The sequence below is a fragment of the Apium graveolens genome, chromosome 6 (assembly GCF_009905375.1).
Source record: "Apium graveolens cultivar Ventura chromosome 6, ASM990537v1, whole genome shotgun sequence".
Taxonomy (NCBI): Eukaryota; Viridiplantae; Streptophyta; class Magnoliopsida; order Apiales; family Apiaceae; genus Apium; species Apium graveolens.
In genome coordinates, this window is record NC_133652.1 from 174607932 (window position 1) to 174618260 (window position 10329).

A 10329-nucleotide genomic window follows, 5' to 3' on the forward strand; every position below is an offset into this window, starting at 1 on the left:
TTACATGTTTTTAAAATCTATTAATGTTCTTTATATGTATAAAGATAGAAAATAACCGACTTTTATCAAAAAATATTGCAACAGTTAGTCATGAATGATAAACAAGGGATAAGATCAATTTTTTTTCCAATACTGTGAATATATGATCCATTCAGAAGAGACTCATTACCTCAGTGTCATCTATCGTGAACCAACTGCCTTGCATATCTTCAGCATATTCTTTATGCTTCAAATGTAGAATTTCAATCACCTCATGCAGATTATTAGCCTCCTCTTTCACCATATTGTCAATCTTAGACAACTGCACAACAGTATCTGCATACTCCAGATTGTAACAGAGCACATTGTCAATGTTAAATGGTTATAAAGAACAACAATATCTAAGATTGTAATAGAGCAGATAGCCGGAAAGCAACAAGAGGAGTTCCATAATCTAGCGAATAATAATAATAAGTGATGTTTATATATAGTATTACTTAATAATAGGCAAGTTTCCCGACCTTCTCCGGATGGCTTCCCATGCAAAACCTGCCTTATGCTTTCAGCTTTGTCTCTTTCCACAACTCAATTCTAATATTCTACAAAGAAACATCTCCTCTGCAGGACATGATGGAACTGAACCTAAATTACAGATAAGATACAATTAATCAATGCATTTATGGGATCACCAGTATTATGCAAAGTAAACTAATATCGTTAAAAACCTCTCACACGTTATGCACGATCCAACATCTGTATTGTACTTTTTCCAGCCCCAACACATGCGCCAAGAAAAATAAAATCATCAACCAACTACATCAGAAGAGCAAGGAAAATAGTTAAAATAATAATAACATAAATTATATAGTGACAGCAGAATAATGAGACGTGCAAAAGATGAAGCAACCTGATTCCATTGTTGGTTCACTGTGATTAATATCTCATCATATGTGGACTGTTTGTCCTTAAGTTCTCTTATTCTGCCTTCAAGATTGTGCAACTCATGCTTCTGCACGTCTAACTACTGAACAAGTTTCTGATTCTGATACTGGAGAACTGTTGCGTCAAAGATTCACAGTATTGGAAAAAAATTGACCTTACATTAAGTAGGTAATGTAATGCCCGGAGAAAGATGCATTAAGCATATCTATAGGTAATGTAATATCATCTGCTACATTCATAAACGAAATCAAATCCAACATCTCTAGGAAAGTAATACACTTGTTTATCTTTCCATAATTTCCTTCCTGAGAAAGCAAAATCGTGATTCTGAATAGACTATTAAAGAATAGAGAAACTCAACAAATTTAAATAGAAAGAAGCAATAGCTCTGCAACTAGACCAGTTATTAGGGAATTTAAATAGAATGTTAGCCTTAATGGCTTCACAATATATTTAGGCTACCATGTTGATTAAACAATGGATAAAGATAATAACTAAAATGTTGAACTGCTCTTACCAAAAAAAAATTGCCAATGGGTATCACTAAGGACACCTTAAATAGTAAGCTGCTTATATTACACGTTAAACCTACCAAACTGCTTTTTTTGGTGGACAAAAATCTGGATCTTTATGGCTAAACCTCAAACTCAACGTGTAGAACAAGGGATTTAAGGATCAGTACATGAGTATTTTAACGCTTGTTGCTTAGACAACAATTACCTGAAATCTCTTTAGGACTATCGTCAAGATATTTGGAGCTTCCTGTATTCAAATCTTGTAAACAAACCCAAGTTTTTTACTGGAAGAGACAATATTAGTTGTCATTTACACACCATCTTCAATCGCTTAGCAGAGTGCATAAACCCCGGTATGACTTGCAACTCGTCCAATTGCTTCACCAACAACATATAAATTATTTAAAGTCAATACATATATGTAGTATATTACTAGAACTTTAAAAGGCAGAAAGCCAAAACTAATATACTAAGAGTAGCAGTAACTAACAAGTTATTATTTGGTTAGAAAAATCAAGCATACACTATATATCAGTTGCCGGAACAATCTTATGACTGGTCTAAATCTCAACACTCTTAAACATGAGGAGAGTTTTGGGACAATATTTATATTATTTATATAATGACAGTTAACAAGTTCGCAATTTAAAAAGATTATTACATAAAATGCATAAATTACCATCATCATAAAATGCCTCTGAACTACATGAACCAGTTGCTCTTTGGTTGGGTTGGAGACTTCATCCGCCTAAAATACAAACCGCGTTATTACATATAAGTATACAATCAAAGAATATTCGACCAAGTTCAATAATCAAGTTCTTTATAAAAGCACAAGTTGGATAAAGTAAACACCTTAAGCAGCTGTAGAGTTTTTGGAATGATTCCAAACCCTTTCCATGAATAACGATTTTTGGTCTTCTTGGTAAGAAGCTGCATATCAATATCAAAATCAGAAAATTCCCCTAAACCAAATAATATAAATGGAAGAAAAGGCGAGGAACTATATATCTTACACCAATGCTTTCAAGAACATTAATAATACCATAGACCTTCGCTTCTCAACACCTAAAATTAAACCAATTACAAAAAAAATCAACACGATATTCATTACAATTCACATATAAACAAGAATTACACAATTCAACACACAAGACCTCTCCAATTAAAGTAAAATATCAAAAAAAATATTCTAAATTAATTTAATAAAAATTAAATCGAGAAATAAAATAAAGAAAGGGGGTATCAGGAAGAATACCTAGACGGGCAACAGCATCATCAAGAAACTATAATAAAATTTAAAAAAAAACAGATGCATATAGAATTAAATTAAGGATGTTGTGTATACAAAGGGAGGTGGGAGAGAGATTACTTTGAGCATAAGAGACCAAGAGATTTCTATTTGCGGTAGTAATTGGATTCTCTGGATCCAGAAGGAAGTGAAGATGAATCTTTTGAATTCGATGAAACCAGCGCCATTTCACCACCTATATATCTATTCAAATTCATGAGAGAGAGAAGGGGAGAGAGAGGGATGGGAGAGAGAGATGGGAGAGGGTGAGAATTTTGGGATTGGGGGGAATGTAGAAGGGGGGAGAATTTTGGGATTGGGGGGAATGTAGAACTAAAATCTGAATGAAAATTTCACTAACGGGGGAAATAAAAGGTGGGCGCGAATTTTATTTTTTTTGGTGAATTTTAGACATCGGTTTAATTATAACCGATGTCTACAAAGAACAAAGACATCACAAAAACACGGGGTGATGTCAATACTTTTTTTAACATCAGTGGCAAAGTTAACCGATGTCTAATGTGTGATGTCTATTGACATTATTCTTGTAGTGAAAGCTTCGTATGGCGGCATGCCGATACTGGAATGATAGCTGTTTTTGTAAGAGAATTCAATCAACGGCAAGTGATCCTCCCAACTTCCTGCAAAATCGATTGCGCAACTGTGCAACATGTCTTCGATTGTTTGAATTGTCCTTTCACTCTGGCCATCAGTCTGCGGGTGGTACGCCGTGCTCATATTCAACTTTGTGCCCAGACATTCCTGAAATTGCTTCCAAAATCTCGAGTTAAATCGGGGATCTCTGTCTGAAACTATTGATACGGGTACTCCATGCCTCAGTACGATTTCGCGCACGTACAGATGAACCAACTTGTCTAATGACGACTTCTCGTTTATTGGAAGGAAATGCGCCGACTTCGTAAGATGATCAATTATAACACATATTACGTCATTCCCGGATTTCGTTAGCGGTAGTCCTACTATAAAGTCCATAGCGATATTTTCCCATTTCCATTCTGGAATCTTCAGGGGCTAAATTAATCCGCTTGGTCGTTGATGTTCTGCCTTCACTCTCTGACAAGTATAACACTTCGGAACCCATTCTGCCACGTCTCGCTTCATATTTGGCCACCAAAAGTTCTTCTTTAAGTCTCGATACATCTTGGTGCTCCCCGGGTGGATTGAAAATTTCGAATTGTGGGCTTTATGGAGGATCTCATTCTTTAATTCAGGTACATGAGGAATCCATATTCTAGAAAAGAACCTTAGTATCCCTTGCTCATCCCTTTGAGTATTAATCTCCTCTCCAGATAACTGATTCTTCTCTTTCTCCATTACTTCTTCTTGACATTTCTTTATCTTTTCCACTAGTGTTGGCTGAAAAGTCATTGCGCGACAAACTTCCTCAACTTTTCCACAATCACAAAGTTCCAGTTCAAATCTCTTGATTTCTTCAGATAACTCCTTTGGTGTTGTCATCTTATTCAATCTCTCCTTCCTACTCAGAGCATCGGCCACAACATTCGCCTTTCCAGGATGGTAATTTATCGAACAGTCATAGTCCTTGATCAATTCCAGCCATCTCCTCTGTCTCATATTGAGCTCTTTCTGAGTAAAAATGTACTTTAAACTCTTGTGATCCGTGTAGATTTCACACTTCTCTCCGTAGAGGTAATGTCTCCAAATCTTAAGTGCGAACACTATGGCGGCTAGTTCCAAGTCATGCGTCGGGTACTTTAACTCATGCGGTTTCAACTGTCTTGACGCATATGCGATCACTTTACTGTGTTGCATCAACACACAACCCAAACCCTTATGTGAAGCGTCGCTGAAAATTACAAAGTTCCCTTGATTGTCTGGAAGTACTAACACCGGAGCTGTTACCAATTTCTGCTTCAACTCTTGAAAGCTATCCTCACATTCTGCACTCCCTTCAAACTTTTGATTCTTTCTGGTTAACTTGGTCGATGGCGTGGCGATCTTCGAGAAATCCTTGACGAATCTTCTATAGTATCCGGCCAATCCTAGAAAACTTCGCACTTCGGTAGGAGTCTTTGGCCTTTCCCAACTCATAACTGCCTCAATCTTTGCCGGATCCACTTTAACTCCTTCATTTCCAATGACATGCCCCAAAAATTAAACTTCCCTTAACCAAAACACATATTTCGTAAACTTGGCATACAACTTTTCTTGACGAAGTATCTCTAATGCTATCTAGAGGTGCTGCTTATGTTCTTCTTCCGAGTTAGAATAAATAAGGATGTCATCAATGAATACCACGAAAAATTTGTCCAAATACTTCTTAAATACCCGATTCATCAGATCCATAAAAGCGGCCGGAGCGTTGGTCAATCCAAACGGCATTACTAGGAATTCATAATGCCCATATCTGGTCCTGAATGCGGTCTTGGGAATATCTTCTTCCTTGATCTTTAATTGATGGTATCCCAATCTCAAATCAATCTTCGAAAAGCATTTTGCTCCCTTTAACTGATCAAAAAGGTCATCTATCCTTGGTAGCGGGTAGCGGTTCTTGATCGTTACCTTATTCAACTCCCGATAGTCTATACATAATCGCATACTCCCGTCTTTCTTCTTTACAAACAGAACGGGTGCTCCCCATGGCGACGTACTTGGCCGTATCACTCCCTTTTCCAACAATTATTGTAGCTGGCTCGCCAACTCTTTCATTTCTGTTGGTGCCATCCTATATGGGGCCTTTAAAACTGGTTCCGTGCCTGGAGCAAGGTTGATCTCGAACTCGATTTGTCGATCTGGTGGTAAGCCTGGTAGTTCGTCGGGAAACACATCTGGGAACTCGTTAACTACAGGGATATCTTCCATGCTGGGGCTGCCTTTTTCCGAATCCACTACATAAGCTAGGAACGACTCACAACCTTTTCTAAGTAGCTTCTTACCATGAACAATTGTAAGAAATAGTTGCTCTTGCCTCTGCCCCTTAAATACTACCTTCTCTCCACTCTTCGTCTTTAAATACACTTTCTTCATCTTGCAATTAATCTGAGCGTTATTCTCTCCTAACCAATCCATTCCTAAAATTATGTCAAACTCTCCCAACTTGAAGAGTATCAAGTCGGCTGAAAACTTATACCCCGAAATATCGATCTCACACTTTGGACAAAATTGATTCACAGGAATCTTCTCTTGGTTCGCAATTACCACATTTACTACCTCACTCATAATCATTTTATCACATTAGAGCTTATCAACAAAAGTTTCTGATATGAAAGATCTTGTTGCTCCCGAATCAATCAATACTTTAGCTTTGACATTATTGAGTAAAAGTGTACCTGCTATCACCTCCGAATTCTGAACAGCATCCTTCTTCTTCAGATCAAATGTACTTGCTGTTGCTTGCGGGGTTGGTGTAGGTGGTGGAGGTAATGCCAATACCTCGGCTGGCACGCTTGCACTAGCACTTGCCACATTCATCAGAGCTTTGACTGGTCCGGTTGCCTTGCACTCCCTAGCTATGTGTCCAGTCTTCCCACACTTGTAACACGTAACTCCTGGCTTCGGCATCTTGCACTCATTCACCAAATGTCCCTTCTGATTGCACCTGTAGCATGACATGCTCAGCTTATTACACACTCCGGGGTGCCTTCTTCCACAGTGCTTGCATTCTGGCCTCTGGAACCTGTTTTCTCCAACTTGGCCTTGGCTTGCCTGATTGTTCCCCTTCGATTCTTTCCTTTTACCCAAATTTCCTTTCTTTTGAAAATTTCCGCCCTTCTGGAAACCAATCCTCTTTATATTCCGATCTTGTGAACTTCCTGCTTCAGACTTTTCTCCATAAAATGGAACCTTCCTCTTCTTGTTATCCCTTTCCTTCCTTGACTGCGTCCCATTATTCTCAATCAGAGCAGCTTTCTGTACTACTCCCGCGTAAGTTTGAAGCTCAAACATAGCCACTCTATCTCTGATCCAAGGCTTCAATCCTCGTTGAAATTTCTTTGCTTTTTCCTCCTCAGTGCTGGTATACTTCGTCACAAACCTTGACAACTCAGTGAACTTCTTCTCATACTCCAATACAGTCATGTTCCCTAGCTTCAACTCAAGAAATTTTAGCTCCATCTGATTCTGCATGTACTTAGGGTAATACTTGTCCAGAAATATCTTCTTAAATCTCTCCCAAGAAACCTGCTGAGTGACTTACATAGCTTTTACTGATTCCCACCAATAGATGACTTCTCCCTTCAAGAAGTAAGTAGCATACGGCGTCTTTTGATCATCTCCTAACTGTACCAACTCAAAAGCCCTTTCCATCTCCTTGATCCATGTGTTAGCTATCACTGGATCAGTGGTATCATGAAATGCAGGTGGATTCACATTCTGAAAAGCCTTGAAAGTGACAATCTGTCTAGGTGGTACTGGTGGTTTAGGTGGTTGGTGTGGCTTACGGTTATCTTGGTTTTCAATTCGTTGTTGAAGAGTTAGTTGTTTTTGAGCTATCGCATTGGTCTGCTGTTGCAAGGTTTCCAGTAGTCGAAGAATGTTTGGGTCTGTGGTGGATGTGGTTGTTGGGTTCTTCCTTTTGGGAGGCATGATCCTGAAATAAGAGTTGTGTCAAAAACAGATATGAATGATAAAATAATTCGAGGGTATCGCATGGCATTCTTGTTTACATATGGGGTCAAGTTTCCAAATTAAGCAGATGTGGTGATGCATAAAATAACAATTGAGAGCAAATGGAACAATAGAACATAATTATTGAAATTTTTAAAGGTCACAATACATAGGATTAGGACAATGTCTGATTCTAGAAATAACAGGCTTATTTAAAGGAAACAACGGAAACAACTGGGGATTCCACAGAGTCTGATGGTACAATAACATGAAAGGTGAAAGGAAAGAACTAAGGCTCCACTCCATCTGAACGGGGCTTGGTAGTCTTTTCCTCTCGAAGCGTCTTCACAATGCTCTGGAGCTCATCCGCCACCATCTGAATGACATACTGGCTGGTGCAGTCCCGGTGCGCTGGCATCTCCTCAAGCTTAGTGTTGATGTACTGAACCAAGGTCTCAAGTCTCGCAGTCATCTGCTCCTTGGGCTTCCCTTCGTAGTTTCAGCTGTCCGGATACACATTCTTCAGTCGGTCTATCAGTCGGTCGTACTTGCCCTAAAGCATGTCGAACTCGCACCTCAACTCAGCATACACCGTGAAAGCAATAGTGTCGTCCGAACCAGAGGATGACGAGGAATGTGCCCTTTGCTAACAACCAATAAGAGGAGTATTAATAATAAATTTACTTATCCTACTCTCTCGCATATTATCTATATCCTACACACATAACCTATAACCTATTTGGGCTGTCCAGGGACTCTAAACCGTAGCTCTCATACCAAAACCTGTCACGCCCCCAACTTGAACAGCAAAATAAATATAGCTATTACAAAATTTTAAAAGAAATAATACAACCAAATCCAAGATCTTACAGTTTAGGGTTTGGAACAACCCAACACTACCAACTATTACATCTGATTTTAAAAACCGAGTCCTCACACAAACTACTATCACTTATTCTACCTGAGCTCGAACATAAGCATCAGCATCACAGGTCTTACGAGCAGTCTGCTTGAATCTAACCATAGCTGCTAGCTGTAATACCAGGGTATAGCAAGAAGTGAGCCAAATGCTCAACAAGTGCTAACAGTACGATACAAAACAAAAATCGAGATATACATTAAAGAATGACAATGGAAAGACATAACCAATGATAACGAGAGATAAAAATATGCGCGATGGCATCATTTTGCTTGTATCAAAACAATTTTAAAATCATGTCTTAATCAAAATCATTTTATGACGCTACGGATTACAGCTGGTGATCAGCCATGAAGTAATCCCGAACCTCGCTGGGTTCTAAAACATTAATGGAAATCCCTAGGCAACTTTTAAGCCTAATATAAGTGTGGAAAGGACTCGCGTCTCAGTCCAGATCCACCATTCAAAAAATTATCCCCCTTTGGGACTGAAAACCCACATTTTATTTATTTCAAAAACACTGATGCCGAATTATAACTAAAATCTCTTTTTATAGTAAACATTTTTATCAAGGGATTATAGATTAACTCGAAACACGGGGAAAATGATACTAACTCTCAGGGCCATGATTCACAAAACTTTACTCTATTAGGGTAACTAAAAGGTTTTCATATGTCAAAACTTGGACAAGAAAATTTAGTAAGGCTAATGGATAATATGAAGGGGTAATGCCAAACTGGGCTTAAAGCAATGGTTTCTCGTCAAGGTACAGGTGTTGGATCATTAAGAAGATAAGCTTCATGAATACTAAGGGTGTTAAGATATGAAGAAATGATCTCTAGCTCAGGATATATCAGAATTGTCAAGCTTTAGGGTAAGAAAGAGGGGTATCAATCAATGAGGAATCACTTTGATAAATACCTGGCTTTCAGGATTTAAGGTAAGTTTCTATAGGGATTCAAGTATCAGGATGAGATATCAATACTTAGGAATCATCAGCATGTTAATCAAGAGGATCAATCAAGTAATATAACAACTCTTCATTTTATCATGGCATTTAACTATCATGAAAAAGACTTTTGAACTACTTGCAATACGTACTCGAGGGTTCATGGCATCTCTATATAACTCAAAGATAAACAAAAGATACGCTTGATTTAAATATATCAAAATGACTCAGGATAATTGCATCGATATATATGAACTATTTACAGTAAATATGAAGGTCAAGTTGAATCACTTGCCTTGAGAAAGGCTGGTCTGGTCTGACTGTTAGGAGCAACAACTGGAGCTTCACTCAACCTTTATGGCAAGTTTTCCCTCGTCTCGAGATCCTACATAAATAATAATAATCCTCATTATAATATATTCTTGTCATCTTAACCTATTTACAACCCGAAATTTAACACGGATGGCACTTAGGCCTATATGCACTTAATTTTATATTCACTTTTAAGTTACAAATGTTCACACATAGCCACATAATCACATATCATATATTAATAACATCATATATACCATAATGCAACACTAGGCTTGGATGATCTCGACTCACAACTTAAGTCACTTGGTCGCTAAACTAGACAAAGTCTTCAAATTTTGGCTTCCTAACTCGATGTGCCTTTACTAAACTATCCAAAACCTATTGACCCTCACTTGTGCCTTTTTCTCTACTGACCTTATACTATCTTACAACTATGGTGGTCGACCTAATACTCACTCCTAAGTGTTCTAAAACTATGTGATAAGTGAAACTGCTCACTGGTGCAAATTTCAGAATGACAACTATGGTTTCTTGAGTGTATTAGACACTCTTAAACTACAGGTTTTCCATCAAAACTTTTACACAAGACTCTCTGGACCTAAGGGCATCTCAAAAACTTGATGTGGCTCAAGGGCCTGGCTTGGGCCTTCTTCGGCATAAGCTAAAAGTCCAAGGTTCCCCTATTTTTCTGGGCAGAAAACGCCCTGACTTGAATTAACTTGCAACACATGGTTCTAACTCATATCCTATCAACTATGGTTGGAAAAACTTCTCTGACACTCCCTCTAAATAAGGCCCAACAGGGCCTAATGAGGGCCTACCCTTGACATGG

At 38.3% G+C, this 10329-nt stretch overlaps 1 long non-coding RNA gene across 1 annotated transcript; it reads right to left on the reverse strand.

The window, feature by feature from the left end:
* Positions 1-503: 503 nt before the first annotated feature.
* Positions 504-1131, reverse strand: LOC141666704 (uncharacterized). Its single transcript, XR_012552330.1, has 3 exons — positions 887-1131; positions 705-792; positions 504-621 (listed from the first exon to the last, which is right to left on the reverse strand). It is a non-coding gene; the product is annotated as an uncharacterized LOC141666704 (long non-coding RNA).
* Between the last annotated feature and the right edge of the window lie 9198 nt (positions 1132-10329).